Genomic DNA, 7,809 nt, shown 5'->3' on the forward strand with positions numbered 1-7,809 from the left:
ACATGATTCTCTCCTCCTGGTTCCTGGCCAAGGGGGCCGCGCATGTGCCCTGCTGCCCCCTTAGCCTCTCAAGATGGCAGCTGTTAACCCGGGCCTGTCACCGGGAGAAAGCCCTGCAGCTACCGCCCCGCTCGGGGCAAACGCCCGGCCCGGAGGCTCTTGTTCGGGACCTCAGTCCCATCCCGGGTGTTTATAAAGCCTCCCCGCCGGTTCTATTGCTCCCCTGTGCTCCGCAGCCTCCTCCCCGCTCTGGAATCTTCTCTCCGCCTTCCGCCGCCATCACCCGACTGGCGGCACTGCGCACGCGTGAAACCCGTCCCGCACCGAGCTCTCCCCGCGCCTGCGCACACCAGGCCCCTGCAGCATTGATAGGGCCTATTCTACAGCGCAGAGTATTCTGGGTAGCAACTATCACCATTTTGGGTCAACAACAAGGTGGCAGAAAAGTGAGTGGACTAGCTGAAGACAGAGATAACTTTGGAGGAGGGACTAGGATGAGGATGAGCTGTGTGGCACAGAGCTGGAGAAGCTACTTAACGGAGTGGTTTGCTGAACAGGGTGGTAAGGGGAATTTGGTGAGAATGATAATTGGATGCTGAGGGGGAAGGAGGTGCTCAGTAATTTAAACCAAGGAGCAACAGTAAATAATAAATAATCACACCGGCGGACACTGAAAAAGTGACATCATAATCAACACACATCAGTGCAAATTAACATAAGTATATTGGTAAGTGCATCGATATACATTTGTGTCTTTAGTCTCTTTAATGGTTAGTGTTGAGCTTGACTTAGTAAGGATTTATTAGTGCAAATAAGTCTAAGTCAAAGGAAAACGATGTAAGTGATCACTTACATTGTGACATCAAATCCTATAAATGGAAATCAGAGAGCCTCAGTATGGAGAATGGTCATGGTGGTGAAAACTGCTCTAGTGAGGGCGAAAGGCGGGTAATAGATGAAGATATGATGGTGGAATCAGATGGTGACAGGTTATTTTCAGAAGCCCATTTCAGGCAGGCTGATGATTGGATGTAACCAGCCAAACACCTGGATCTGCCTGATCTTGTCCCCAAATCCCAAAGTCTAATGTCCCTGAAGGAAACATAGAAGATAGGAGCAGGAGTAGGCCATTCGGCCCCTCGAGCCTGCTCCACCATTTAATGAGATCATGGCTGAGCATCCAAATCCAGTACCCTGTCCCTGCTTTCTCCCCATATCCCTTTAGCCTTAAGAAATATATCTAACACCTTCTTGAATATATTTAAGATCCCCTATCATTCTTCTAAACTCTAGCGAATATAAGCCTAATCGATCCAATCTCTCCTCATACGTCATTCCTGCCATCCCAGGTATCAGTCTGGTCAATCTTTGCTGCACTCTCTCCATGGCAAGAACATCCTTCCTCAGATAAGGTGACCAAAACTGTACACAGTACTCAAGGTGTGGTCTCACCAAGGCCGTGTACAACTGCAGCAAGACATCCTTGCTCCTGTACTCGAATCCTCTCGCTATGAAGGCCAACATATGATTTGCCTTCTTAACCGCCTGCTGCACCTGCATGCTTACCTTCAGCGACTGGTGCACTAGGACACCCAGGTCTCGTTGCACTTCCCCTTTTCCCAATCTATTGCCATTCAGATAATAATCTGTCTTCCTGTTTTTGCCACCGAAGTGGATAAACTCGCATTTATCCACATTGTCATGCATTTGCCATGCATCTGCCCAATCACCCAACCTGTCCAAATCATACTGGAGTTTCTCTGCATCCTCCTCTCAGCACACACGCCCACCCAGCTTTGTGTCATCTGCAAACTTGGAGATATTACATCTAGTTCCCTTGTCTAGATCATTTATATATATTGTGAATAGCTGAGGTACTAGCACAGATTCCTGCGGTACCCCACTAGTCACTGCCTACCACTCAGAAAAAGACCCATTTATTCCAACTCTTTGCTTCCTGTCTGCCAACCAGTTCTCTATCCAAGACAGTACCTTACGCCCAATCATATGTGCTTTAACTTTGCACGCTAATCTGTTATGCGGGACCTTATCGAAAGACTTCTGAAAGTCCAAATACACCACATTCACTGGTTCTCCCTTATCTATTCTACCAGTTACATCCTCAAAAAATTCCAGTAGATTAGTCAAGCATGATTTACCTTTTGTAAATCCATGCTGACTTTGTCCAATCCTGTCACTGTTTTCCAAGTGCTCTGCTATTACATCTTTTATAATGGACTCTAGCATTTCCCCCACTACCGATGTCAGGCTTACCGGTCTAAAATTCCCCATTTTCTCTCTACCACCTTTTTAAATAGTGGGGTTACATTAGCTATCCTCCAATCCATGGGAACTGCTCCAGAGTCTATAGAATTTTGGAAGATGACCAGCAATGCATCTACTATTTCTGGGGCCACTTCCTTAAGTACCCTAGGATGTAGATTATCAGGCCCTGGGGATTTATTGGCCTTCAATCCCGTCAATTTCCCTAACAATACTGATTTCATTCAGTTCCTCCCTCTCATTAGACCCTATGTTCCCCAACATCTCTGAGTTTATTTGTGTGCTCCTTTGTGAACACAGAACCAAAGTATGTATTTAATTGGTCTACCATTTCTTTGTTCCCCATTATAAATTCCCCTGATTCTGACTGCAAGGGACTTACGCTTGACTTCACCAATCTTTTTCTCTTCACATATCTATGGAAGCTTTTACAGTCAGTTTTTATGTTCCCTGCAAGTTTACTCTCATACTCTTATTTTCCCCCTTTTAATTAATCCCTTTGTCCTCCTTTGCTGAATCCTAAACTGCTCCCAATCCTCAGGGTTATTGCTTTTTTTGACCAATTTATATGTCCTCTCCTTGGATCTTATGCTATCCCTAATTTCCCTTGTTAGCCATGGTTGAGTCACCTTTTTTGTTTTATTTTTATGCCAAACAGGGATGAACAAATTCTGCAGTTCATCCATGCGATCTTTAAATGTTTGCCATTGCCTATCCACCGTCAACCCTTTGGGTAACATTCACTATTTATACAGAATATTAATCTCCAGCGCAGATGCAGGGGTTATTAAGATCAGCAGAAACAAATCATAACTACCAGAATGAACATGGTTCAGTCCTCAATCCGATCACAGTAAATCATGTTCCATTCACTAATCTGGTCTTTCAATGGGGGGGGGGGTTTACCCAGCATTCCCTGCGGTGGACCATGTGCCGCACCCAGACTACTGGAGCCCAGCGCGCAGGCGCAGAAGCATGCACAGTGCGTTACTGGAGAGGGACGGAGAGGAACTGAAGCGGGAGCGCGAGGATGCAGCGGGGTAAGAGTCGCGACGGAGGGGAGTAATGGACCGTTAGGTGGGTGGAGAGGCTTCATAAACAACTCCTGCAGGAGGCAAGCCCCGAAGAGCCCGTGTTTGAGTTGCGGGGATTTCTTCCCCTTACAGGCTCAGGTTAACAGCAGCCATATTTGTAAAGGAGGGCAGAATGTTTCAGTGCGACGCCATTTTATTTAGTGTGTAACAGTGCATGCGAGGCATCTTAGTGCAGGATCATAGAGTGGGCGGGGCGGGGCTTCAGTGTCTGCTTCCAACCGGGTCCCAGTGCCCGGGAGTGACAATCAATGTCTCAGTTATTGTATTCTCACTCTCCACACAGGGGAGTTCTCACCTTCTCTCCTGAAGGTGCTGGTAAGTGCTAGCTCAGAGTTTACATACCATAGAATTGTAAGAGCAGAGCCCCAGAAGGTTGTGGGTTCAAGTCCCACTCCAGGGATTTAAGCGCAAAAATCTCGGCTGACACTCCAGTGCAGTACTGAGAGAGTGCTGCACTGTCAGAGGTGCCCTTTATCAAATGAGACGTTAAACCGATGTGGACATAAAAGATCCCGTTGCACTATTTTGAAGGAGTTATCCCCGGTGTTCTGGCCAATATTTATCCCTCAATCAACACCACTAAAAAAAACCAGATTATCTGGTCATTATCACATTGCTGTTTGCGGGAGCTTGCTGTGCGCAAGTGGACAGTGGAAGCATTCTTTCTGTATCCACTCTATCAAAATTTTTCATAATTTTAAAGACCTCTATTAGGTAACCCCTCAGCCTTTTTTCAAGAAAAAGAGACCCAGCCTGTTCATCTTTTCCTGATATGTATATCCTCGCATTTCTGGTATCATCCTTGTAAATCTTCTCTGCACTCTCTCCAGTGCCCTCTATATCCTTTTTATAATATGGTGACCAGAACTGTATTCTAAGTGTTGTCTAACCAAGATTCGATACAGGTTAGCATAACTTCCCTACTTTCAATTCTATCCTCTAGAAATAAACCCTAGTGCTTGGTTAACTTTGTTATGCCTTGCTAACCTGTGGTTAAACTTTTAGTGATTTGTATTTTGTACTCCGAGATCCTTTGTTCCTCTACCCCACCTAGACTCGCACCCTCCAAGTGATGTGACCTCCTTATTCTTCCTACCAAAATATAATACCCAACATTTATCTGTGTTGAATTTCTTTTGCCAAGTATATGCTCATTCTGCAAGTTTATTAATGTCCTCCTGTAACTTGTTGCAGGCCTCCTCAGTATTGACTATCTCCCCGCCAGCCCCCACCCCACCCCTGTTAACTATCTGCCATTCCTCTGGCACTATACCTTTCGCTAATGAATTATTAAATATGTGTAGTAATGCCTCTGGTATCTCTTCCCTAGATTCTTTTAAAATACGTGGATGCCGGGGTATTATCCTCTGAGTTTGATTAGTTTATTTAATACTAGCTGAAGTGCTCGGCGGTGCCGAGGGTTCTTTGAGGGCATGTTGTTGTTGGAGAGAGAGAGAGAGCGACTGGGGGGAAGAGAGAGAGCGATGGGGGGGAAGAGAGAGAGCGACGGGGGGGAAGAGAGAGAGCGAACGGGGGGAAGAGAGAGAGCGACTGGGGGGGGAAGAGAGAGAGCGACCGGGGGAAGAGAGAGAGCGACCGGGGGGAAGAGAGAGCGCGACCGGGGAGAGAGAGAGCGCGACCGGGGGAAGAGAGAGCACGACCGGGGGGGGAGAGAGAGTGCGACCAGGGGGGGAGAGAGAGAGCGACTGGGGGGGAAGAGAGAGCGCGACCGGGGGGGGAAGAGAGCGACTGGGGGGGGAAGAGAGAGAGCGACCGGGGGGAAGAGAGAGAGCGACCGGGGGGGAAGAGAGAGAGCGACCGGGGGGAAGAGGGAGAGAGACCGGGGGGAAGAGGGAGAGAGAGAGAGACTGGGGGAGAGAGAGAGAGAGGGGGGAGGGAGAGAGGGGGGAGAGAGAGAGGGGGAGAGAGAGGGGGCAGAGAGAGAGGGGGCAGAGAGGGGGGTTGAGAGAAAGGGGAGAGAGAGAGAGGGGAGAGAGGTGAGAGAGAGGGGGCAGAGAGAGAGGGGAGGGAGGGGGCAGAGAGAGAGGGGGAGAGAGAGAGGGGGAGAGAAAGAGGGGGGAGGGAGGGGGCACAGAGAGGCGGTGGAGGGGGGCCAGAGAGAGAGGAGGAGGAGGGAGGGGGCAGAGAGGGGGTGGGAGAGAGGGGGAGGGAGAGAGGGGCAGAGAGAGAGGGGGAGAGAGAAAGAGGGGGAGAGAGAGGGGGAGGGAGAGGGGAGGAGAGAGACAGAGGGAAGGAGAGAGGGCGAGTGGCCCGCGGCTTGCAAATGGAGCCAAGCCCCGGGAACGGGCGTGAGCCGGCTTGAGGCTGTGAGAGACGGCCGGGCCCGGTTGCTGGGGTAACCCTTCCCCCCCTCCGAGCCCCGCCCCCGCCCACCCGAGCCCCACTCTCCGCCCTCCCGAGCCCCGGCACCCCCCGCCCGAGCCGGCTTCAAGACCGCTGATTGCGGCTGGGCCTGCGCGCCGCACGTGGAAGAGTGAGAGAGAGACGCCGCCGCTCATCAGCGCCTCAGAGCCGGCCGGTGCGTGACCTAGCGCGTGAGGCCCGGCCGGACTCAGGTCGCGCTCCGGGCTGATGTTGACGCGCGTGCTGACCCCCGCCCCGCCTGCCTTTACTAAGATGGCGGCGATGGCTATGCTCGCCTCAGTCCCACGCCACCAGCCTTTAGAAAGATGGCGGCGATCGCGAGCCGCGTTTTGAGCGGGACGGGAGGTGCGTAGCTCGGGCGTGGCTCGGCAACAGAGGCGCAGGCTTCGTGGCCTGCCAAAACGGTGAAAGGTAGGAAAATTATAGAGGTTAGAGAAAAGATTTACAAACTAATTAACTTATTTAAAAAACAATTTGCGTTTTAAAAGCAACTCCTTTTTTTTGCTGGAAAATCTAGATTTGAAAGAAATCTAGATTTGAAAAGAAACACGCAAAAAGTGGGAAAAAGAAATGAAGAGTTTGGAATCAAGATGGCGGCCACTCACCTCAACTCAGAAGCATTAGGCCCGCCCACACACGCACCGATTGGTCAACCTTCACGTCACTCGATGCTAATGAGCGGATAATGAGTGGAATTTTGAACGTTTTTTGAATACCGTCGGCATAATTTTTGTCTGACCAAAAAGTAAATACGCCTATGAGAGTCCCCTAATGATAAGCTTTCTTTTGATATAACGTATGTGTAGGTACGCTCTATAACTTTTGATTGTATAGCCGGACAGACAGAGAGACAGAGAGACATACCGCTTTATATATATTTAGATAGATATTCCCTTCTTTATTTTAAACGAGCTGGAGTGCCCGGCGGTGCCGAGGTTTTTTCGAGGGCATGTTGTTGTTGGAAGAGAGAGAGAGCGACTGGTGGCGGGGGGGGGGAAAGAGAGAGAGCGACTGGGGGGGAAGAGAGAGAGCGACTGGGGGGGGAAGAGAGAGAGCGACTGGGGGGGAAGAGAGAGAGCGACTGGGGGGGGAAGAGAGAGAGCGACTGGGGGGGAAGAGAGAGAGCGACTGGGGGGGAAGAGAGAGAGCGACTGGGGGGGAAGAGAGCGACGGGGAGAAGAGAGAGAGCGACGGGGGGGGAAGAGAGAGAGCGACGGGGGGAAGAGAGAGAGCGACTGGGGGGGAAGAGAGAGAGCGACTGGGGGGGAAGAGAGAGAGCGACTGGGGGGGAAGAGAGAGAGCGGCTGGGGGGGAAAGAGAGAGAGCGACTGGGGGGAAGAGAGAGAGTGACTGGGGGGGGAAGAGAGAGAGCGAATGGGGGGGAAGAGAGAGAGCGACTGGGGGGGAAGAGAGAGAGCGACGGGGGGAAGAGAGAGAGCGACTGGGGGGGAAGAGAGAAAGCGACTGGGGGGGGAAGAGAGAGAGCGACTGGGGGGGAAGAGAGAGAGCGACTGGGGGGAAGAGAGAGAGCGACTGGGCGGGGAAGAGAGAGAGCGACTGGGGGGGGAAGAGAGAGAGCGACTGGGGGGAAGAGAGAGAGCGACTGGGGAGGGGAAGAGAGAAAGCGACTGGGGGGGAAGAGAGAGAGCGACTGGGGGGGGGAAGAGAGAGAGCGACTGGGGGGGGAAGAGAGAGATCGACTGGGGGGGAAGAGAGAGAGCGACTGGGGGGGAAAGAGAGAGAGCGACTGGGGGGGAAAGAGAGCGACTGGGGGGGAAGAGTGAGAGCGACTGGGGGGGAAGAGAGCGACTGGGGGGGAAGAGAGAGAGCGACTGGGGGGGAAGAGAGAGAGCGACTGCGGGGGAAGAGAGAGCGCGACTGGGGGGGAAGAGAGAACGCGACTGGGGGGGAAGAGAGAGCGTGACGGGGGGAAGAGAGAGCGCGACGGGGGGAAGAGAGAGCGCGACGGGGGGAAGAGAGAGCACGACGGGGGGGGAAGAGAGAGCGCGACGGGGGGAAGAGAGGAGCGCGACGGGGGGGAAGGTGG

At 51.9% G+C, this 7,809-nt stretch overlaps 1 protein-coding gene across 1 annotated transcript in view; it reads right to left on the bottom strand.

Annotated features, from left to right (window-relative positions):
* LOC147118979 (uncharacterized) overlaps positions 1 to 7,809 on the bottom strand; it is an 89,026-nt gene that overhangs the window by 64,598 nt on the left and 16,619 nt on the right. The window lies entirely within an intron of this gene.

The sequence above is a fragment of the Somniosus microcephalus genome, chromosome 4 (genome assembly GCF_052327205.1).
Source record: "Somniosus microcephalus isolate GS21.2 chromosome 4, FLI_Smic_1.0, whole genome shotgun sequence".
NCBI lineage: Eukaryota > Metazoa > Chordata > Chondrichthyes > Squaliformes > Somniosidae > Somniosus > Somniosus microcephalus.